Source organism: Lycium ferocissimum, chromosome 5, assembly GCF_029784015.1.
Source record: "Lycium ferocissimum isolate CSIRO_LF1 chromosome 5, AGI_CSIRO_Lferr_CH_V1, whole genome shotgun sequence".
NCBI classification, from domain to species: Eukaryota; Viridiplantae; Streptophyta; class Magnoliopsida; order Solanales; family Solanaceae; genus Lycium; species Lycium ferocissimum.
In genome coordinates, this window is record NC_081346.1 from 14,459,126 (window position 1) to 14,467,666 (window position 8,541).

Genomic DNA, 8,541 nt, shown 5'->3' on the forward strand with positions numbered 1-8,541 from the left:
ACAAAGAATAAGCAAAATCAGTCTAAGCAATAAAATAAGCAAAATCAGTCTAAGCAATAATCTCAAACAAAAAAGTACAAAGAACAAATGTTATGCAAAGGTCTAAACATTATACTATAGAAGTAAAAATTGAGAAGCGAGCTTGTAAGTCTGTTAGGGGTCGTTTGGTTCAAAAATAAATTACGTTGGGATTAGTTATGCTGGGATTAATTATGTTGGGATAAGTTATCACGGATTAGTTATTACGGAGTTATTTTTTGATTATTTGAGTATGTTGATTAAAAGTATTATCGTTGGATAATTTAAAAAGAAGAGGTTTCTTCCTTATTCCACCCTATGGCAGGTATAAGTTATCCCAGCACTATTTTTACTCCTGGCATAACTTATCCCATGATTAACCAAACAAGGGATAAGGAATTGCTAAATTCTTATTTCAGGACTATTTATGTTTATCCTTCGTACCAAACGATCCCTTAGTGTTAAACATTTTTAGGTAATTTCTTTGTTTAAGCGGTAATTCACAGAGTTATCCGATATCTATATTGGTGTGAGATAGTAATCACTTGAGGTGTACAGTAATTGACAAAGTTATCCGATACCTATATTGATGTGAGATAATAATTACTTGAGCTGCACATAATCTGGTTCGGATATCATTGGTTTACAAAAATAAAATTGTTTGTCAGTGTTGAGGATTTTCAGATAAGGCGGAGATAGAGAGGAAAAGAAAGATTGCATTGGAGGCAAAGAAACAAACAAGAAGGGCGATACTGCCAATTCGCTTCCCACTGGCCCAAGTAGTCTCTTCTCTTTTGTTTGAAAGTTTGTTCCTTGGCCTTCCGTTTCCTCTTTGCCGATCAGTGGGATTATATTATGTGTTTCATCTATGATATGTTTGAGTTACTTGTAATTTGTTCATTGGTAGTTATATAACACGGGGATATAATTTAGTGTCGCAGTTTCTACTAGTAGCATTCTTCTAAATTTTTCCCTTGATAGACTATGCTGTCCTTTCTTTTTATTCGGCAAAAATGAACGACAAAACAAGAGCTAGACCTAAAAAAGAAAACAATTTAACTTGCCATCTGATGAATGGGATTTCCCTTATTTTTCATTTACTAGGTCTCAATGTTTGACTGGTTAAAAGTTTGAGACTTGAGAAATTGAAAGAAACATTAAAAAGAAAAAGAAAATTCAAAACAAAATAACTCGTGGCGAGACCAGGCCATTGGGGTGGAATGACGCACATTTAATATTAGTATAAGTATATAGTAAAAAGAAAAAGGAGGACGTGGCATGACAGATTTAATGCCCTATTAAATATTTTGAAAGAAAAAGATAACGGCCCACGTGGATTTAACAGAATAGGATGTTACAAGAGAATTGGTCCGCACATAATAAAATAATTGTATACTGATCTAAAGGTATGAGGTATTACTTTTGTCACCTGCCGGCAGCCCTATCAACAAAAAATATTCTTAATTGCAGTTCTGATCACTTTATTACTACTTTATTTCCCTTTTGTCCTCATAAGTCATCAGAACTTACACAATTAAATGTTTTTAATTTCCTTATATAGAAATACGTTCATTTTTATACAAGTGTCATAATAAAATTATCCCTTTATAATAAATTATCTTGTTATTGTTTCTGCTTATTGCTATTGCCTCTTTTGCATTATTCTTTGAGTCGAGGGTCTATCGGAAATAACAATTTCTTTATCTTCGAAAGGTAGGGGTAAGATACCTAACGTATCTACAACATTCCAGCTTGTGTGATTATCTTGCTTGTTGTTGTTGTATCGCAGGCGAATCTAGAAATTTTTAAATATATGAGGAAAAAAATGCATTAAGTGAGAATTAATACTTGTTCCTCTTGGTAAATAATTAAGCTCTTAACTAAATGCACTATAAAGACCTTTTGTAGCAAATATTAAATCAATTCTAAAAAATATGTATATAAAATATCTAATTTTGCTAAAAGTCCATAAATTCACATGCCCTAAAAATTGAATATAGATTCGCCCCTGGTTATATCTTTTTATAGTAAAAGTACAAAATTAATGTTGAAAAAGACGTACCAACTTAACACATGGTGTAACAGGTAATAATTCGTTTAATTTGTAAGAATTCATTGAGGTAATTTAATGTTAAAACAGTAAAAATTTACCTATTATTAATAGAAAACTAGTATATGTACCCGCGCGATGCGCGGATAGTTTCAAAGAAAAAAAAAGTGGAAAGAGATAATAGAAACAGGTGTATATGAATCATGAGTGACATATTACAAATTTATATCCTCATTTCTTGGATTAGTCTTGTTACGATTACTAACAATTTCTATGGTATATGTAGCAGCTATTATTTCATTACTGACCATTTCTTCAAACAGTATCCAGTCTTTTGATCCCGTTTATGAAAACGGGATAAAACTGAAAATGCTTATCTCAATGTGTTTGCTTCGTTTCGATTATCCGTTTAAATACTGTTTGAGTATCGTTTTTTAATTAGTTTCCTTACTAAAATGAATAGGTTTTCCAAAACATAAGGGTACTTGATCATTTTCAACTTTCGATTGGAGTAGTCATCTACCATTATTGGGTCATTTGCACTTTTTTTGCTGGTCTTTTATTTTTGTCGCTCAAGGCAAACAACTTTTTTACAGGCTTAAGTTTATATTTTTGAATCATAATACCTCAAAAATTATGCCCCACTTCCTTAAGAAGGTATGACCCGCTAGACATAAGTTCGATCTTTAAGGGCAAAAATTAAAGACCAACACATTTAAAGGTCAAATCGTGCAATTTTTTCACTATTAGTATATAATTTGAAAAGAGAAAAGAACGTTTTTTTCTGGAAACTACAATGTCATGGTAGAACATTTGAACAATGCATTGTTATTCTTCACATTTGCATTATCTTGTTGTCGGTAATGGGGCAAAAATGGGAATGAAGTAAAGATGACAATTCACTAAAGTGAAGTTAAAACAAAATCAAACAAATTGGTGGTGCAAAAATATGATCCAGAGAAGCAACAAATTTATGTATCCCCAAATGCTAAATAAATACAATCTTCTCAACATTATTCAACTCGCCAAAGCGCCAAAAACTGCGATGACGATAAAACACACTCCTCAAATTTCTAAGGATTCGTTTGAATATGACTTTCACCAATATTCTTTTTCAATGCCAAATTCACATTCAAGAGAAGTTCTCTCAATTGGTCATCTTTCGTTTTGGGATATAGAGTTTCTTGGTTGGTAATTGTAGGAAATCAATCCGTAATCTGTATTGATGTATGAAAGTCCTTATATACAAAGTAGGTATAATGATACTAGGCTAAATTATAGGACCTAAGTACAATACATAAGGAAGGGAATATTTACATAAGGAAGAATATAGGAATATTTACATAGTCTATCACACCCTCGAAGCGGGGAGGTTGTGTTGTCTTGACGCTAGATCCCCCTCAAATCATCAAAACACGCATGAAGACCTTTATTGAAGATATCTGCGATACGTAACGGGACGGGACGTGAAGAACACGGAAACACGCCACGGGCAACTTTCATGCGTACGAAATGTATGTCCGTCTCAATATGTTTAGTGCGTTGATGTGAACCGGATTACACGATAGGTATATGGCACTAACGTTATCTGACCAATAAACCAATGTTTTGTCACGGATGGAACAGCGGGCTCCGAAAGAAGGTTGCGAAGCCAACGGGACTCGAGACGACATTCGCCGACGCCACGATATTCGGCCTCGGCACTCGACTTGGACAAGGTAGGTTGCCGTTTGGATGACCATGAGAGGGAGGTTATCTCCGAGGAGAACACAATAACGAGGAAGTTGATCGGCGAGTGTGCGGACAACCACCCCAATCGTTGCATACGCCTTAAGAGACAAGAGAGCGACGGAGGATTTTTGTGCAGGATGGAGACCAAACTCGGTCGCTTCGAACGTGTCGGATTACAACGTTTAAGAGAGCATGCGTATAGGCAACTCAGGGATCATGCGTGAAAGGCATGCTTGTTGAACCGCATGGAGATGTCGGTCTTGTGAATGTAAGGTGCATCGTAAAGCGCCGCCAACTTACGATATTGGGTGGGATCGCGCGCGAGGCCCGCCGCGCACCAAGTTTGGAGTTGGTGTCGACGGCGTCCGACCGGGCTTCGCCGGCGCGCACGCTCTATAATATCTCGCTCGCACAATTTTCCGAGAGAGAAACATGCCACGTGAAGTCGGGAGTAACGCCGATACCCAAAATAGGCCGAGAGGCCCAACGAATCTTCCCTGGCGGGACCCCCAAGGGGGCAGCAAAAGGTTTCCCGAGAGCATTCCCAGGAAGTAAAAATAATATCGTCAAAATATACAGAATGAAACAATGTCGAACCCGCAAAAAATAAAGAGAGTGACCCAACCCCCTAGTGAAAAACCAAGGGGAAAGCCGAAAGCGTTGGGGAAAAATACGGGGAGGTTCTTGAAATCCGGGAAACGATTTCCCCCAGACAGAAAAGATGGGGGGTTGGGATCCTTAAAAACCCAATAAAGGGGCCGCGCCCGTCTTAAAAATTAAGTGGGAGGGAAAGCATTTCCCGGCGTCCCCGGGGGCGGAAAAAAAGGTGCAAATACAAAGCTCAAAGGACCAAAGGGAGGGGGTTTGACAACGGGGCCCAAAGTCTGCCCCAACCCCCTCCAAATTCCGCGAGACCGCCATCACGGGCAAAACGGGGCCCCCGGCCCCCCGGAAAAATCATTTTTTTTTTCTTTTGACGAAAAAAACCCCATAAACAGTAAGATTCACATCGGGGGACGATGGAACCAACTTCCCACGTCTTATTATTAATTAGAGCATTATATTCATCAACCATGGCAGCTCTTTCCACCGTGGCATTTGCGACAGCACCGGACAGATTTCGCGGGATAGGCGAGATGGAGAAAGGCCCAGATTAATGGGTTGAATGGTTGTTTGGGTTTGAAGATCCCGTTGGCTCAGCAACTCCATGCGGGAGGGCCGCCGAGCGATGGGTGGGGCGGTGGGGTTGACTGCCGGGCAAACGACGGGTGGGCGGTGGGGCGAGAGGACCGCCGGCGGTCACGGGCGGAGCGACGGTGGGAGTCGTCGGCCATGTCACCGGAGCAGCGATGCGGGTGAGGGGTGGACCTATGTGAACGACGGGAGGAGTAGACAGAACGTTTAAAATGCAAAGTATACGAAAATTCCATGTCCAAAAATTCATAGGAAGACGGGGCGGGGGAGTGCAATTTGGAGAAGGAAATTGAGTTTCGTCACAAGATGACATGCCGTGAGATGATGATTTTGTTGGTGGACAAATCATGTAACACTTATATCCTCTATGATTCAACGGATAGCCCAAAGACACACGAGGGGATCTCGCTAACTTATGAATAGTCGTAACGGGAAAAGAGGATAAAGATAGACACCCGAAAACCCGGAATGAGAATAGGAAGGGTTCGTTGATAAAGAACTCAAGGTCGGTGATTTGTGCCTAATGACTTTGGTAGGAAGTATGAGGAGTATGTGGCATTTGGAGAGCATGATGCCAAAAGAGGGGACGGAGGAGGGACAAGAAGAGTCACGCACTATGTTGTTAATGGATTTAATTTTTCGTTCCGCTTTTGCCATGGGGATGAGATGTATGGGGGCAAGAAAACCTAAAATTTATACCATTTGAGGCGCAAAAAGATCAAAATGCCCATTTTAAATTCGCCCATTGTCACATTGAATGTTTTTTAATGTCTCTTTTCGTAATTGAGTTCGTATTAATGCCTTAAAGATAGAAAAGTGGAATACACTTCGAGACTTGTTAGCAGATAGGAAAAGTCCAAAGAAAATTACTATAATCATCAAGAAAGAAAACGTAATAGCGGTGCCCATTAGAACTTAAAATAGGAGATGTCCATAAATCACTTATGAATGACGTCAAACCGGCATAGCAGTAAAGAAATGACCAATCATAAAATGGCAATTTAACATGTTTCCCCAAAGGACAAAAGAGAGGTGCAAAGAAGTACGGGCCCTATTACATTCAATTAAGGCATTACTACGAAAGAGAACTAAGGATAGCTTTCCGGATGGCCGGGCGGGGTACCGCAAGCTAGGTGATGCGGCAAGGAAGGTGGATGGTGGAGTGGACCATTACGGCATTGAGAGGATACAATTCCCGGTGCTCTCACATCTCATTGCGGCGGCTCCGTCGGTAAATCCTTCCGCGTAAAACCCAAGAGGATCAAACTCATGAACATTATTATCCTTAGTGAATTTACGTACGGAAAGCAAGGTTTTTGATGAGTTTTGGAGCATGCAAGACATTTCGGAGACGTAATTGAGCATTAGGTGGGGGGAAGGATGTATGACCATAACCTCGGGTGGAATAGTGCTACCATTACCAACAATAATGCCGAGTGTTGCTCAAATTAAAATAAGACGAGAGTACACGAGTTGGCGGTCATGTGTGAAGTCGCCCGGTGTCCATGTGCACCCAATTGTCATCCGGTTGATGCATGGATAGAGTGTGCGCTGGCCCTCCACGTACGTCAGTGTATCCGAGTTGTGAGGAACGTGCATCGCATGTAGGCCGCCGAGCCGAGACCCGCGCCAAGAATGCCGCCCCCGGCCGCCGACGTGGCGGGTCGCCTAACTACCGTCTCGTCGGACTCCGGGCAGGGGGCGGTGGCCCATCTTCCGGGGCGAGCGAGGGCCGATGATAGCCCCGGCTCGTCGCCGCCCCGTCGGCCACCGGCCGCCATCAAGCGATGCCTGGCCGCGCGGCCATCGGGCGGGGCCCCGCCGGCCGCGCGGGGCCTCTCTCCTCCGGCCGGGGCGTTGTTGTTGTTATTTTTGCCCTTGTTCCGGTTAGAATTCCTTCCACGATTATTATCACGACGGTTAGCGGAATTATTGTTACCGCCAGGTGGTGGAGAGGGAGCATCATTATCAACAAGTAGAGCCGCGGGGTTGGAATCACTACGGCACGTTCCTTGTCGCCGCATCTTCGAGCAGGTACGGAAATCGAGCACAGAAGAAGAGCAAACATCTTTGTTGAATGGTGGTGACAAAGTGTGCATACGTCTCCGGTAAGCAGCGTGTCGGGCACAGACGGACGTTGATCGGACACGAGGCGACCCCGGCTATTACTGGCAAGCCGATCAGTGAGAGACTTGAGCCTATTGTAATAGGCCATAGCGGAAGTCGAAGTCGGCCATTTTTGTGGTGGTGAATTAGGTTCAAGGTACGCACCGCGAGTGTTTATTATCTTGGAAAAGTTGAGCAACGCGATTCCAAGCTTCCTCGCAACATCATCCGCCACGAGAATGTAGGTAAGAATGTCATGGGAGACGGTGGCGTATATCCGTTCAAGGACCACCGCGTCTGGCGTTTCCCGAGTGGAAGGTTAGCCGTCTTTGTTGCGTCATACGCGGTGAGTTCGCGGTGTTGGGTGGTATGATGTGCTCGGGGACGAGTGAACGCGGGCTGGGACTTTGAAAAGGGGTCGCCCATTCGCGATAATGGCCGGTTTTCATGTCCTAGAGTAGTGATTGGGATTAAGGATTTCACATTCGTGACGGTTAAAGCGAGCACGGAAATTTTGTTGTCGGCCACGTGGAAGGAGAAGAGGAAGGAGGAAAGGGAACTGACTAAGGGTTGGGAAGTTAGAGAGAGAGAGAGGTGGACGACTAGGGTTTTGGAAGGAAACCTAGTCGCAGTCTGTGAAAATCAATCCGTAATCCGTATTGATGTATGAAAGTCCTTATATACAAAGTAGGTATAATGATATAGGCTAAATTATAGGACCTAATTACAATACATAAAGGAATATTTACATAAGGAAGGGAATATAGGGAATATTTACATAGTCTATCAGTAATACATATAATTTTTCAACAACCTTCATACTCGTGACCAAGTCTAATGAAGCAAAAGAAAAAAATAGGAAAATATATATAACATTATGTACATACAGTGATATCTACCATTGCATAACTGACATGAATAAGTAGTAAAATAGCCGTCATAATTACTCTTTATTTAGGAGAACATAACTTCTACAAAATTCTAAATTTAAGGTAAAAATAAAATAAGAATCTACTCTTCAAAAGACACTACTTCAGATGCAACATAACTGAGTAGAATGATTTATGAAAAAATATGTGCTAATCAATGAAGTAGCAAGGAAGTGTTAAAGAGAACATAGGTGCACGTTTCAACACATTATCAATTGTATGGATAAGAGGTGCCATCCTTTCAAATGTGTTTGTTCGTACCTGGAATTGAAGTGTGAAAGAAAACACAGAGAGAAGAAGCAAAAGTGGGGCATCTTGTAAACAGGCCATTATGCATGCATCTCAGTTAATAGGTGAATAATATTTTTTTTCTTTCATAATCGTGATAATTTGAGATCTTAAAACACATAATTTATATTTTCGAGGACATAATCATGTCGATATTATTCCTGCAAAATAAAACACTTATTAAAATCGTAAAAAAGACATGAAACCCACACAAGTAAAAAAGAA